Source organism: Felis catus, chromosome F2 (assembly GCF_018350175.1).
Source record: "Felis catus isolate Fca126 chromosome F2, F.catus_Fca126_mat1.0, whole genome shotgun sequence".
NCBI lineage: Eukaryota > Metazoa > Chordata > Mammalia > Carnivora > Felidae > Felis > Felis catus.
The window spans coordinates 16,208,285-16,221,866 of NC_058385.1; the positions used below are offsets into that span (position 1 = coordinate 16,208,285).

Consider the following 13,582-nt stretch of genomic DNA (forward strand, 5'->3'; position numbering starts at 1 on the left):
TTTTTCTCTAATTCCAAAAAGATTATTAAAGATTATTTGGGGGGGGGGGGAGGCAGGGAAGGTAATAAGGCAGAGTTAGCCTTACCATATGTTGAAATATACAAAGCTATAAACAATAAAGGGGGGGGGGGGGCGCACAGAGCAGTAGAGAGATACTTCTCCCAGGAAAGCTACTTATATACATTCAGTATAAGAAAGTGGGCTCTCAGAGAGTCAGACCAAGGCTCCACTACTTGGTAAACGTGATTTCTGGCAAATCCTTTACTCTCAGTTTCTTCATCTATAAAATAGGGCTAATCATAGCAGCTACCAAATGGTGTACTATCTAAATAAAATAATACACAGAAAAGGGTTTAGACTGGTGCCTGACACTGTAAATGCTCAATAAGTAACAGTTTTAAGTTACATGGAGCCAAAAAAATCCATCAAAAATAGTAAGATTACTCAATAAATGGTGTTGGAATGACTTCTGAGCAATTTAAAACCACTGCTAAGCAAGTAAATTCATACCACATGGCAAAAAGAAATCATTAAATATACATTAAATTTTTTAAGTATGCAAGCAAATGCAAAATTAAAGGACTCAGAGAAAATAGGGCTTTAGCAAAATAGTATTTGGCAGGTTATTTTCAAAAAATGAAAATATTATTGTTACTATGGCAATTAAAAAAAGGATTCAGAAAAAAAGCAACAGACTGAACACACAGATAAGACTAACACGTTTGGAGGCATGTTGCCTCTTAGGTGCCTCTATAGAGATTGGCATCCTGAATATCCCTGTTTACAAACCAGCTTACCATTGAGCTTTATGTGCTGTTACCAGCATGAATCTTATCCAAAACTGGAACCTGAAGAACCAATTACTGGCTGAAAGGCCTAAGAGCCAATCCCATTTAAGAACCAAATACTCTGGATGAGGTCCCTTTGCAGGACCTTAGAACGGGAGAGCTCCATTCTTATTTAAGAAGTTGTTTGAGGGGTGCTTGGGTGTCTCAGTTGGTTAAGCAGATGACTTCCGCTCAGGTCATGATTTCACAGTTCCTGGGTTCAAGCCCCATATCGGGCTCTGTGCTGACAGTTCAGAGCCTGGAGCCTGCTTCAGATTCTGTGACCCCTTTCTCTCTGTTCTTCCACTACTTGCTTTCTGTCTCTCTCTCTCTCTCTCAAAAATAAACATAAAAAAAAAAAAAAGGCATTAGTTAACTATTTAGTGGGAATGATTCTGAAAAAGTTATGGCCTTTCCTGTTCCTTAGAGATGAATAAAAGTCAAAACATTTAAAACTTTCAATCTTCAGAGCTCACAGACCAGGAGAGCGCTCAAATCAGGATCAGCCAAGGAAAGGATCAGGAATACCACAAGGCACCAAAAATCCAGACATAACAGAGGCAGAAATTGTAGTCAAGCACTGCATTTCCTATGGCACTTAACTGAAGGGAAGAAAGGTAGACAGAGCTATGATTTCTCCCCCAACTTAGAAGGGTTTTTATAAAACTTCAAGAGAGAATTCCTCAGGGTTAAAGTTCATTTTTCTTTCCTTATTTAATATTGCCAATATCAAGTTACTCTGAGAATTGCCTGAATCCTGCTAAATGATCAATATTTTTGTGTATTGCAGAATTCACATAGCAGCTTTTGCAAGATAGCTATGAACAGCTAAGAAAATAGAAACAGATAAGTAAAAGTTATAACTTTAACCCCAATTCATGTATTAGATACATTTAGTTTTTCTATATTAATTGTATCATTTTCACACAGGCTGTTTGATAAAAATGTTAGCCTTCATAGGCTGGAAAAGTGTTTTTTAAAGGATGTATTTTGGTATTCATTCTATCCTACCCTCTCTTATTCCCAAATTTGGCAGATCTCAAATAATTTTTAAATAACCTTTTAAATATACTGATCTGAACAATTTTATAGCAACCTATGACCCATAATGTAAGTTAAAAATTCTCCTCCTTTCTTCTACAAATAGTACCACATTAAGTTCAAAAGAAAATAAGCTTGCTTTCTACTTGCATTCTTCATTTAAAATACCAATGCCGGGGCGCCTGGGTGGCGCAGTCGGTTAAGCGTCCGACTTCAGCCCGGTCACGATCTCGCGGTCCGTGAGTTCGAGCCCCACGTCGGGCTCTGGGCTGATGGCTCAGAGTCTGGAGACGGTTTCCGATTCTGTGTCTCCCTCTCTCTCTGGCCCTCCCCCATTCATGCTTTGTCTCTGTCCCAAAAATAAATAAATGTTGAAAAAAAAATTAAAAAAATAAAATAAAATAAAATACCAATGCCAAGAAATGTGGACCCGGATAGCCTACATCAGAATAAACTGGGATTATCATTAAAATGCAGATTCCAAGGCCCATACCCAGCCCTCACCAGGAATCCTTGGAGGCAGGGCTCAAGGCATCATTCCAGGTGATTCCTGGTACAAATAAAAGCAATGAACACTTTACAGTGGTTGATAAGTATATGTCTTTTTAATATGGCTAGAGACATCTGAATGAAACCTTAAACATTAAAATTCTACATACTTTAATTCCTGTGCAACATACAGTAATCCCTGTAAGTGATTTGGGGGCTATGTTTCAGTTTTATTGCCAGATAACCAAATGAATAAACTAAAAAAAACTACTAGCAGTAGCCAACCTACAGGCTCCTTCCAAAGAAAATGACCGAAAAGTTCCTGATCAAAGGAACAAAATTGTGGGGGGGAATTATGGTGGGGAATTTGTGTACTGATGATGTGTGAGTAAACAGAAAGTTCTTGAGATTGTATTAGCAGTAGTATTTAACATCTTTCTTGTCTCATTTCATTTTTTAGACCAGTACCTGACACCTTACAAGTTAGTTTTTAATTGATTTTTAAACATTCTTTTCTAAGTAAGCTAAACTTGACAACACAGACATACTTAAAGAAAAATCAGGGGTGCCTGGGTGGCTCAGTTGGTTGAGCGACTGACTTCGGCTCAGGTCATGATCTCACGGTTTGTGAGTTCGAGCCCCGCGTCGGGCTCTGTGCTGCCAGCTCAGAGCCTGGAGCCTGCTTCTGATTCTGTGTCTCCTTCTCTCTCTGACCCTCCCCCACTCATGCTCTGTCTCTCTCTGCCTCAGAAATAAACATTAAAAACATTTAAAAAAAAAAAAAAAAAAAAGAAAGAAAAATCAAAGTCTCACTAGTAAATGAGAAAAACGTGGAACTTTTTCCTAGTGCATTAAAATACAAATGGATGGGGTGCCCGGATGGCTCAGTCGGTTAAGCATCAGACTTCAGCTCAGGTCATGATCTCGCAGTTCTGAGTTGGAGCCCCGTATCCAGCTCTATGCTGACAGCGCAGAGCCTGGAGCCTGATTCAGATTCTGTGACTCCCTCTCTCTGCCCCTCTACCGCTCATACTCTGTCTCTCGAAAAATAAATAAATGTTAATAACGTATGTATATATATACATATATATACATATATATACATATATATATAAAAGAACACAAATGGATACAATATATACCTTTTTTTCCCTCTTTTGTTTAGTTCAATTTGGACAAACAGATCATTCTAAGATAATACTGCATGCTCCCCAAACTTTAAGGAACTCTGATTACCCAAGGGATATTGTTTAAAAAAATTTGATTCAGTAGATGGAGAGAGGCCTGAGATTCTACACTTCCAGCAAGCTCCCAGATGAGGCCTATCCTGCTGGAACTGGGAACTTAGGTGATAGACGTGAGACTATAATTAGGCAGATGCCTGAAAGATTTTTTCTTTTGCCGAAGCTTACCATTTAACTCAAAGAATGGTTTAGGTCTCAACAACTATGAGCTGCAGAGGGTACACATCCACAACCTAAATCCATATTCAGTTAAGCAAGTTTTTAAAAATATCATAAGCATGGAGTTCCTATCTGGCTTTCCCTTAATTAGCAACTAACTAACTCTTTCAGAAGCTAGTTACCTCACTTGAGCCTCAGTTTCCTCTCGTAATAACCTTGAGTGATGGTTAGGATCAAAAAAACAAAAAACAAAACAAAAAAACCCAAAACTTGAAACGATACAACAGAGCACCAGCAATTACCAAACAAGAACAGAACTTAATCTTGTGGGTACTTATATTCCACCAGCTATCGGGGTATATTCTGCCCTAACACATCAGTACACTATCACGAAAGGAGCTGCAAACTGCACGAAGGTCTCCCAAAAACTTAGGAAAATACAGAGATGTGAATGCTGGTCTCTCTTGAATGGAGACAAACACAACGATGCCCTTCCATTCTTAGCAGCAGACATGCAGGTGTACAAAAGATAAAGTTACCAAAGAACAAGCTGGAGAGATGAAGATGACATCTATTAATACCAGGGTTTGTAAAAATCAGACGTGTGGGGGACGGAGAGGAACTGAACAAAGCTAACATTTTCACAGGGCACATTGGAGCCTGGCGCTATAAAGCGCTTGGTGGGACGCGCTGCTGGGTCGGGAGAAGGCCAGCGGAGCGCCTCGGCCCAGGCCGAGTTGCGGACTTGGTGCAGGGGCCGCTTTCCGCGGCCTTCCGGGCTCCACCGCTTTGTCTGCCGCCCCTGGATCCTTACATACCACGCCAGAGCTTTAGGAGTCCGGAGCCGTCCGCACCATCAGGGCCACACCAACGAATGGAGCACAGGGACCCGGGAGGCGCAAAGACGGTCCCTCCGTTCGCAGCCGCCGGCCTCAGCGACGGCAAACGACCAGGTTAACTCTAGAAGCCAAAGAGCGAGGACGCTGGCGGGGAAAGGCTCTACAGACTCTCCCCCACGACCCTGGAGCATCCGTCAGTCCTGCCCTCTCATTGGCTGAAACCATTCCAACGTGAGGATAAGACATCCAGTACGTGAAGGCCTTCTTAGACTAAAGCGTTCATTGGTGACCTAGGGAAATGCACTCAGTATTGAACGGAAGAGTCCAATGAGAGTCCAGGAACACTTGAATTGGACCAAACGACTCTCCGTTCGCTAAGCATTAGGCACGGAAAGAACCTTGGTTCCGGCCGAGAAACCGTCGTGGTTTCCCAACTACAATTTCCAGCTTTCCGGCGCTGAGGGGAATCTCTCTCTGCTCCTGCGTTCGGAAATTCAAATCGAACTTTTTGTTCTGGCAATTCTTTCAGTTCTAATAAAGGATTTTCATGATATTTCATTCGTTTTTGTGACTCTTAATTCATAATCTTTAAAGTTTCTTGGCGTTTTTGGTAAGAACATATTAGCACATTAGGCGTTTCGTTCATTTCTTGTTAGTGTCCACTGTCTTCCTAACACCGGGAAAGCTGCAAAGTACAGTTTTTTGTTTTAAATAATAACGTCTTTTCTGAAGGATTTTTTTTTTTTTTTTTTTTGGTAAGGGAAAGGGACTTCTAATTAGAACGTTCTCAAATTCGTCATGATGTATTTTTTAAATACTGTCTTCTATTTAGTTTATCATTGTAAAGATTTATACACCTTTAACGATGACAGGCACCGGTTTTAAGTATAAATCTTCGGTTTTGAAGCTATTTCTCTAAATATAAGTGTAATCTAAATTATATAGGCCAGTCTGAGAATAATGCATCCATTGCACGCAATAACTTCACTGAAAGGAATCTAGATTCTTTCAGTTTGATTTTGCCACATAGCTCATGTATTAAAGTCTCAAGGAATTTAAGAGGCCTCTAAGAGGGCAAGTGTGGTTAAGAATAAATGTCGCCGGGCGGGGCGCCTAGGTGGTTCAGTCGTTAAGCCTCCAACTTCAACTCAGGCCATGATCTCAGGGCTCAGGGTTCGTGGACTGGAGACCCTCATGGGCTCTGTGCTGACAGCTCAGAGCCTGGAACCTGCCTGGGATTCTGTGTCTTCCTCTCTCTCTCTCTCTCTGCACCTCCCCGGGGCGCCTGGCTGTCTCAGTGGGTAGAGCCTGCTACTCTTGATCTCCACGTCCTGAGTTCAAGCCCCAGGCTAAGTAAGCATAGAGCTTACTTTAAACAAACACCTCACACTGTGTTCTACGCAATTGTCTCCAATACTTTGATTCCTAAGTGAATTCAAAATCCAGTTACTTCTCAAGTTACTTTGCCTTTTCTTATTCTTAATTTCCTCTTTCTTCTAACAAGCTCAAGAAGAAAACAGGAGCAAAGTAGAATAGAAAAATGTCCCTTTCACACCATTTGATCTATAGCAAAAACAAGTGAGAAATGATGCATAATGTCCAGCAGTAGAAGCACCAGCCTCATTTTAAATAATCAACCAGACCAACCAACTGCTGGAACTGAGGGGGAAAAAGGAAAAGTTAAAAAGGAGATTGTGATACATTTACAGTAAGAAAAAAGGCTGTAAAAAAGTAAATATAGGAAGTCTAAAGGGCACAGACAGGTTAAACATAATCCATTTGATTGAGTAAATGAAATTTTGTTCAGTATTGTTATTAAAAACAATGAAATAGCCCAGGAAAGTAAACCTGCTATTTTTTCTAAAATCAATTTATCAAAAAGAGAGAAGACAATTGGGATTTTCCCAACTAATAATTGAGGACATAGATTTTTGGCAGTGGTCAGAATATATATTACATAGAGTCTTTTTGAGAAGTTCAAAATCTAAAGTTAAATATAATCATGCCTCTGACATTAAAGTAGTGAGAAGACTACTCCTTCGCAAACTGCCATTACAGAGAGTTAGATGACTGGCATTTAAAAACAGGATGTAGTCACAAAAAGTAATTAACAATTTCATAAGCACTTATGGACTACAAGCCCCAGGAAGTTTAAGATTTTAAGAATTTATATTCCTATGTTAAAAATCTATGAACTTGACACCAGTAAAGTTATACTATCTGCCATTATGAGTCGTTGCTAGTTCTGAGCCTCAGATATCTTGCCACAGGACACAGCTGGAATGTTAAGTTTCTCAATAGCTGTGTTGCTTAAGACCCAGGAATCAGATAAAGGTAGTTTCATTTATTCAATTATTTAATTAATTATTTTATTTATTTATTTAATAATTTTAAAGTGTTTATTTATTTTAAAGTGCTTGAGAGTGAGAGAGAACATATGCACATGCAGGTAGTGGCAGAGAGAGAGGAAGAGAGAGAATCCCAAGCAAGCCCCATGTTGTCAACACAGAGCACGATGTGGGGCTCTATTTCACTAAACCGTTTAAGATTATGACCTGAACCAAAACCAAGAGTCAGACACTTAACCAACTGAGCCATCTACGCACCCCATTCACTTATTTTAAAACTATTTTCAGAACACATTCAATGTGCTAGAGACAGTCTTAGCGATGGATTCAAAAATACAAGAAAACATAATCACTGCCCTCAAGTTTATGGTCTAGTGTTATGGTTTCCAAAACTTATTGATCAAGTACTTCTTTCAGTTTAAAAAAATGTTTTGAGCACGCAGCTTGGTTATATGTATATTATTTATTCATAAGTTCTATACACATACTATAAAACTAATATGTAGACTTAAAACATATCAAAATAGAAAATTTTAAAGGATGAGAAATAATTATAAATGTATTTGTATGTATCTGAATGAAAATAAAATTGTGTCCATATACATTTTATACCAAAAAACTGAAATTCCAGATGGATTAAAAACACAAGTATAAAAAATAAAATATTGAAAACCCTTTGAGAAAATCTTGGTGACTACATATAACAATATAGAAGTAGAGGAGACCTTAGACAAGACTAGAAACTCAAAAGTTAAAAAAGAAAGAAATTAGTGGCGCCTGGGTGGCTCAGTTGGTTGAGCGTCTGACTTCGGCTCAGGTCATGATCTCCCGGTCTGAGAGTTCGAGCCCCATGTCAGGCTCTGTGCTGACAACTCAGAGCCTGGAACCTGCTTTGGATTCTGTGTCTCCCTCTCTCTGCCTTCCCCCACTCACGCTCTGTCTCTCTCTCTCTCTGTGTGTGTCTCAAAACTAAATAAACATTAAAAAAATAATTTAAAAAAATCCAGCAAAATCTATTTTTTTTTATTTGTTTAAATGTCTATTTAGTTTTGAAAGAGAGAGAGAGAGGGACAGCATGAGCAGGGGAGGGACAAAGAGAGGGAAATACAGAATCTGAAGCAGGCTCCAGGCTCTGACCTGTCAGTACAGAGTCCTATGCAGGGCTCAAACCCAGGAACCACGAAATCATGACCTGAGCAGAAGTCAGATGCTTAACAGACTGAGACATCCAGGCACCCCCAAGCAAAATGTATTCTAAAAAATAATATATTTTTTGACCCAGCAAATCCTCAAGAATCTAAAACATAAAAAGCATCAGTATATAAAGACGTAAGAACAAAGATGTTTGTTGCAATATTGTTCACATAGGCAAAAAAAAAAAAAAAAGCCAATAAAAAAAACCCTAACATCAAATGAATACATATCAATAGTGGAATGTTTTACTAAATGATGGTATATCTACAGGCCATGGACCATTATGAAAAATATATTAGAAAGAGACATTGAGGAATTTCCACATTGCTAACTGATAAAAGTTGCTTTGAAGTATATATATATATATATATATATATATACATATATATATATTTGTATATATATATGTATATGTTATATATATGTATATATATGTATATATATAACATACATATGTATATATAACACACACAGTATGTGTGTTATATATATAACATATATATGTGTATATATATATAACACACACAGTATGGTCTTATTTTTGGAAACAATAACAAATCATATCCTACACGTTTATATAAATGTGTACCATTATACATTATTCTATGAGCATGGAAAACATAGAGAAAGATACACTCTAAGTTTTCAGCACATATTACCTGAATGGGTGGGATAGGATCTGGGAGACTAGGTGCTCATCACATGCAAAAAAGTTAAAAATAAATTAGCTTTACTGGGGGTGTGTGTAAATATAGTTCTATACATAATTGATAAATGTTCATTAAGTAAAACCATATGTAAATGAAATGAAATGTAATCAACAAAAATCTAGGTGGTATTTTGTAGTTTCAAGGAATTTCTTTTGCAAATAGTAGAGTGATAAACTTGGGGTCACAAACAGTTACATCTGAGGAGGATACATTGTAAGAAGTAAGACAGGAGACTGGTAAAGTTACCAATAAGCCTTACCCAGTGACTCAGTGTCTGTAGGACCTCATTCAGAAAAGCTACATGGTGCCATTTGGGTCAAACAAATCAACTTTGACCACATGCTGGCTCTATGACTTTGTACTAATCACCTGGCTATGAGGACATCAATCTCCTCTAAAAAACAGATCATAGAACCTGCCTTCCACGACTGCTATAGAAATCTACAATTAAATAGTGTGAGAACACCTAGCCCACTGTCTAGAAGATGTTTCATAAATGTACATTTAGTCCCACTTCTCTGTATAAAAACCTGCTCTCCAGAAAAGATCTGATAAGAGCTAATGTGTAATGGTAAAATTCTTGAGTGCTTACTGATACTAGAAAAAATAAAAAAAAAGAAACATCACTTGTCACTTTCAGAGAATTTGAAGGAACCAACTCATTTTTCTGAAAACTGGTGATGATGAGAATCAAACCAAGCATTGAACCTGCCTTTCTTGTATGTATTATATTTCAGGGTAACAAAATAGTTGATGTGTGATAATTATTCTGAAAACTGGTAAATATTAAGAAACAAGCATTCAACTTGCTTTTCTTTACAAATGTGCTTCAAAGTGACCAGCTAGCTAATAAATGACACATACAGCCTTACTTTGTCTTAAAATACCCCTTACATGGGCACTTCACTGTCCTACCCAATGGTCTTTTGCCAGTTAGGTTTTTCTGGATTCTAACTCAGAACCTTCTAAGGCACATTTCAATGTGTTTTATTTTCTATAGACAGGCAATCAGAGCTAGAGAAAATGCAGAACTAGAGAGTCTTGATTTTCAGGGAAGATACTGTTTAAGACTTGCAGATTATTCAACCTATCTCACCAAATGGGATTGTCATTAGACCTAATACAAGATAGGCTGATGGATATATTTTGACATTTGTCTGTCCCCTACTTTACTAGTCACTGGATCACAGACACACAGCTGACTGTCATTCAGGGGTATCATTTATTGGGCCCTTGTGATAAACCAGACATTACCCTTAGTATTTTACAAATATTACACAATTGGTCCTCAGGGCCACTCTGTCAGGTGGCTATTTTCCTTTCCCACTGTGCGGGTCAGGAAATTGAGACCTAGGGAGGCTGACTAACTTGCCCAGGGCCACACAGCTGATAAGTGGCAGAGGATATTTTGAAGATGGGTCTGTCTCACTTGGAAGCCCACATTCCTTCTACAAGAGAAGTCAGTCTCACCATCTACCAATGTGAACAAATGGGAATCTGAAATCTTGTTAAATTTCTCCAAGGAATCTGGCCCACAACTAGCCCTGGTCACCTTTCTCTGGCTGAAAACACACTTAATAATGGATAAATCTCTGCCTAAACAATGGCATTATAATCCTTTAATCTGTTAGGAATCTGAAGGCATAGAAAGGTCGAGGGACTTTTTCAAGTCTGCACAGTAAGAGAGAGCACCGATTCTTTCTCCTCTATTCAATCAATCAACCAATCTGCCAGACAAAGTTTAAGTTATTCTGGATTTTGCCCAGGAAGCTGAGGCATTTATTTGGGTAAAGAACTCCAGGATCAGACACACTAAAAAGAAAAGTCCATTTTCTTCTAAAATCCCCAAATAGATTGTCCTGTAACTTTCTACATTAGTTTCTGAACTTAGCTATGCAAAATAATTATCTAAGATTCTGGGAAGGGGCCTGGACATATGCCCTAAAGTGAAATTTAAGAACCCTCAATCTTGCTGAGATAGAAATTGTATTATTTATTGCTTTCAAACAAATCACTTCAAAACTTAGCAGTTTAACACAATAATCATTTATTATCTCATAGTTTCTTTGCATGCAGAATCCAAGTGTGGCTTAGTTTAGGGTCTCTAGCTCAGGGTCTCTCACAAGGTTGCAATCAAGGTGTCAGTGGGGCTCCAGTCATCTCAAGGCTCAACTGGGAAAGGATCTTTTACCAAATTCACTTACATGGCTATTAGCCGGATTCAATTTCTCAAGGGTGATGAAAAGAGGGCCTCAGTTTCTTGCTGGCTGGTGGCCAGAGGCCTCGCTCAGTTTCTTGCCACATAGGCCTCTCCATAAAGCAGCACACAATATGGCAGCTGGCTTCTCTCAGAGACAGTAAAAGAAAGACCAATAGAAAGCAAGCAAGATGGAAGCCACGCTCTTTTTTAGCCTAATCTTGGAATTGCCACCCTATCTATCTTGTATTCTATTCATTAGAAGGAGGACTCTAGGTCAAACCCACCCTCATCAAGAGGGGATTACACAAGAGTGTGAATATCAGGAGGCAGGGATCACTGGGGGCCATTTTAGAGGTTACTTATCACAGAGATGTAAATAAAGAATTAAAAAACAAGGAGGTGGGGGGCCTGGGTGGTTCAGTCAGTTAAGCATCCAACTTAGGCTCAGGCCATGATCTCATGGTTCGTGAGTTCGAGCCCCTCGTTGGGCTCTGTGCTGACAGCTCAGAGCCTGGAGCCTGCTTTGGCTTCTGTGTCTCCCTCTCTCTACCCCTTGCCTGTTCACACTCTGTCTCTCAAACATAAATAAACATTAAAAAAATTTAAAACAAACAAAAACAACAAGGAGGTAATATATTTCCTCGCTCTGTCCACTAAGCAAGGTTAGATTCAATGACACCCCAGTAGCCACAAGTATACCCAGTGCCCAGATCTTGGTTTCTAAGTATCATTCCAGTGCTCCTTGGAGAAATGGCTGACTCTAATGCTGGGGCAGGAAAAATACAAGATCAGCTTGGAGCCTTTTATAGTTCAAGAAAACAGAAGATGACCAAAAACCAAAAAAACCACAGGAATCAACTGAAAAGAGCTCCCAGTGGCTAAAGCTGGAACAATTTGAACAAAAAATAAAAATCATAATATAAAATATAAACAAAATATAAATATACATGACTCTTTATAAACAAATGATTGAGTATAAATAAATAATAAATCTTACTTAGAGAAGAACTCTAAATTACATAGCTATTCCACTCCAGGAGATGAAGCTTAATCTCTTATGACCCTTCAGGGTGGGTAGGATTTAGTGACTTGCTTCCAAAGAAGAGAATATGGAAAGAAGGTAAAAAATGCAACTTTACAGTGGAGAAACTAGTAAATACTAACCTGGTCAGGTGATCACAGTTAACATCAGCAGAAATAAATCATGCTAATATCATGTACTCTCAGATATGATGTGATGAGAAGGGCATCTCAACGTGTGGTATTTTCCCCAAACCTTATAACCCCAGTCTAATTCTGGGAAAAACAGCAGACCAATTCAAATCAAGGTAAATTGTATACTATATCTGACCACACTCCTCAAAACTGTCATAGCCATATCAAAATTCTGAAAAACAAGGAAAAATGGAGAAACCGTCACAGACCAGGAGTCTAAGTAAGAAGGTATGATGACTGAATGCAAAGTAGCATCTTGGATTGGATCCTGGAACAGAAAAAGGACATAAATAAAACCTGAATAAAGCCTGGAGTGTAGTAAATAGTGAGGTACCAATGTTGGCTCCTTAATTTCATACATGTATCATGCTAATATAAAATGTTAGCATTAGGGCAAACTGGGTGAGGGGTAGGGACTTCTTAACTATCTTTGCAATTTTTCTGTAAATCTAAAATTATTCTAAAATAAAGTTTATTAAAAGCAAAAAGTGAAACAACCTGCTCATAATTTCAAGTGTGATGACTAGAAGATTTTCCTCTACTTTCTGGCTCAGCACATTTTGCATCCTTTCTCCTCCACCAGCCACATACTTCTGGTGCCAGGTGCCATGAGACACAATCATAGGCCCTTTGTCAGTGAGATGGCATATAATATGGCTACATTACAACACCGTGAAAGTTAGCAGTAACTTATCACAGAGGTAGCCTAGCTCAACTCCTCCCCTCACGCAGATCCCCCAAATGCCCAGGTCACTAATGGGCACATAGCATGCAAAGAAGTGTGAAGAGAAGAAAGCTGGAACGGAGAAAAGGTAGGTCTTAACCAGTCTCTGTTTGAAGGGTTCTTTAAGACATCTTATTACAGAGTAGAAAACAACAGATAACCATGTGAACTCAGCGCTAGCATCCCTCCTTGGGTCTTAGAAAGGGCTAGTCCAAGTCAAGGGGCCTGAGCACAAACTTTATTAGATTCTCAGTAAATCTACCCTTTAAATATCTCACAAGAAACAATTAAACTTTGCCAGAAACACCAGTATCCTTTGCCTCCACTCCTTTAGCTCAGGAGCATCAACTTTCATCAAGCCTCAGCTGAAGCACACCTCTGGAATGTGTTTCTTGAGCCCCTGAGCTGGCTTAGTCAGGTCTCCCAGGCTCCCTACATTCCTCCATTATAGCATTAGGCTAAAAAAGTTTGTGTTTCTATCTTTCTGTTAGCCTGTAGGCTCACCAAGGGCATGGTTCAAGGCTTTTAAAGACTGTGCTGTCATAATGGGCCCCCAACAAGCCCTTGTTGACTAAACGAATTAACACCCTTG

At 38.9% G+C, this 13,582-nt stretch overlaps 2 protein-coding genes across 3 annotated transcripts in view; one reads left to right on the forward strand and one right to left on the reverse strand.

The window, feature by feature from the left end:
* Window positions 1–4,787, reverse strand: part of ARMC1 (armadillo repeat containing 1) — a 52,677-nt gene extending 47,890 nt beyond the window's left edge. For both annotated transcript variants that reach the window (XM_004001415.6, XR_006592254.1), the window contains exon 1: window positions 4,579–4,787. The gene's annotated coding sequence lies outside the window, so the exon portion shown is untranslated. The remainder of the gene's footprint in view (window positions 1–4,578) is intronic.
* An 8,174-nt stretch (window positions 4,788–12,961) lies between these two features.
* The window catches only part of MTFR1 (mitochondrial fission regulator 1), a 63,244-nt gene continuing 62,623 nt past the window's right edge, over window positions 12,962–13,582 (forward strand). Inside the window, exon 1 of the mRNA XM_045049785.1 lies at window positions 12,962–13,078. The gene's annotated coding sequence lies outside the window, so the exon portion shown is untranslated. The remainder of the gene's footprint in view (window positions 13,079–13,582) is intronic.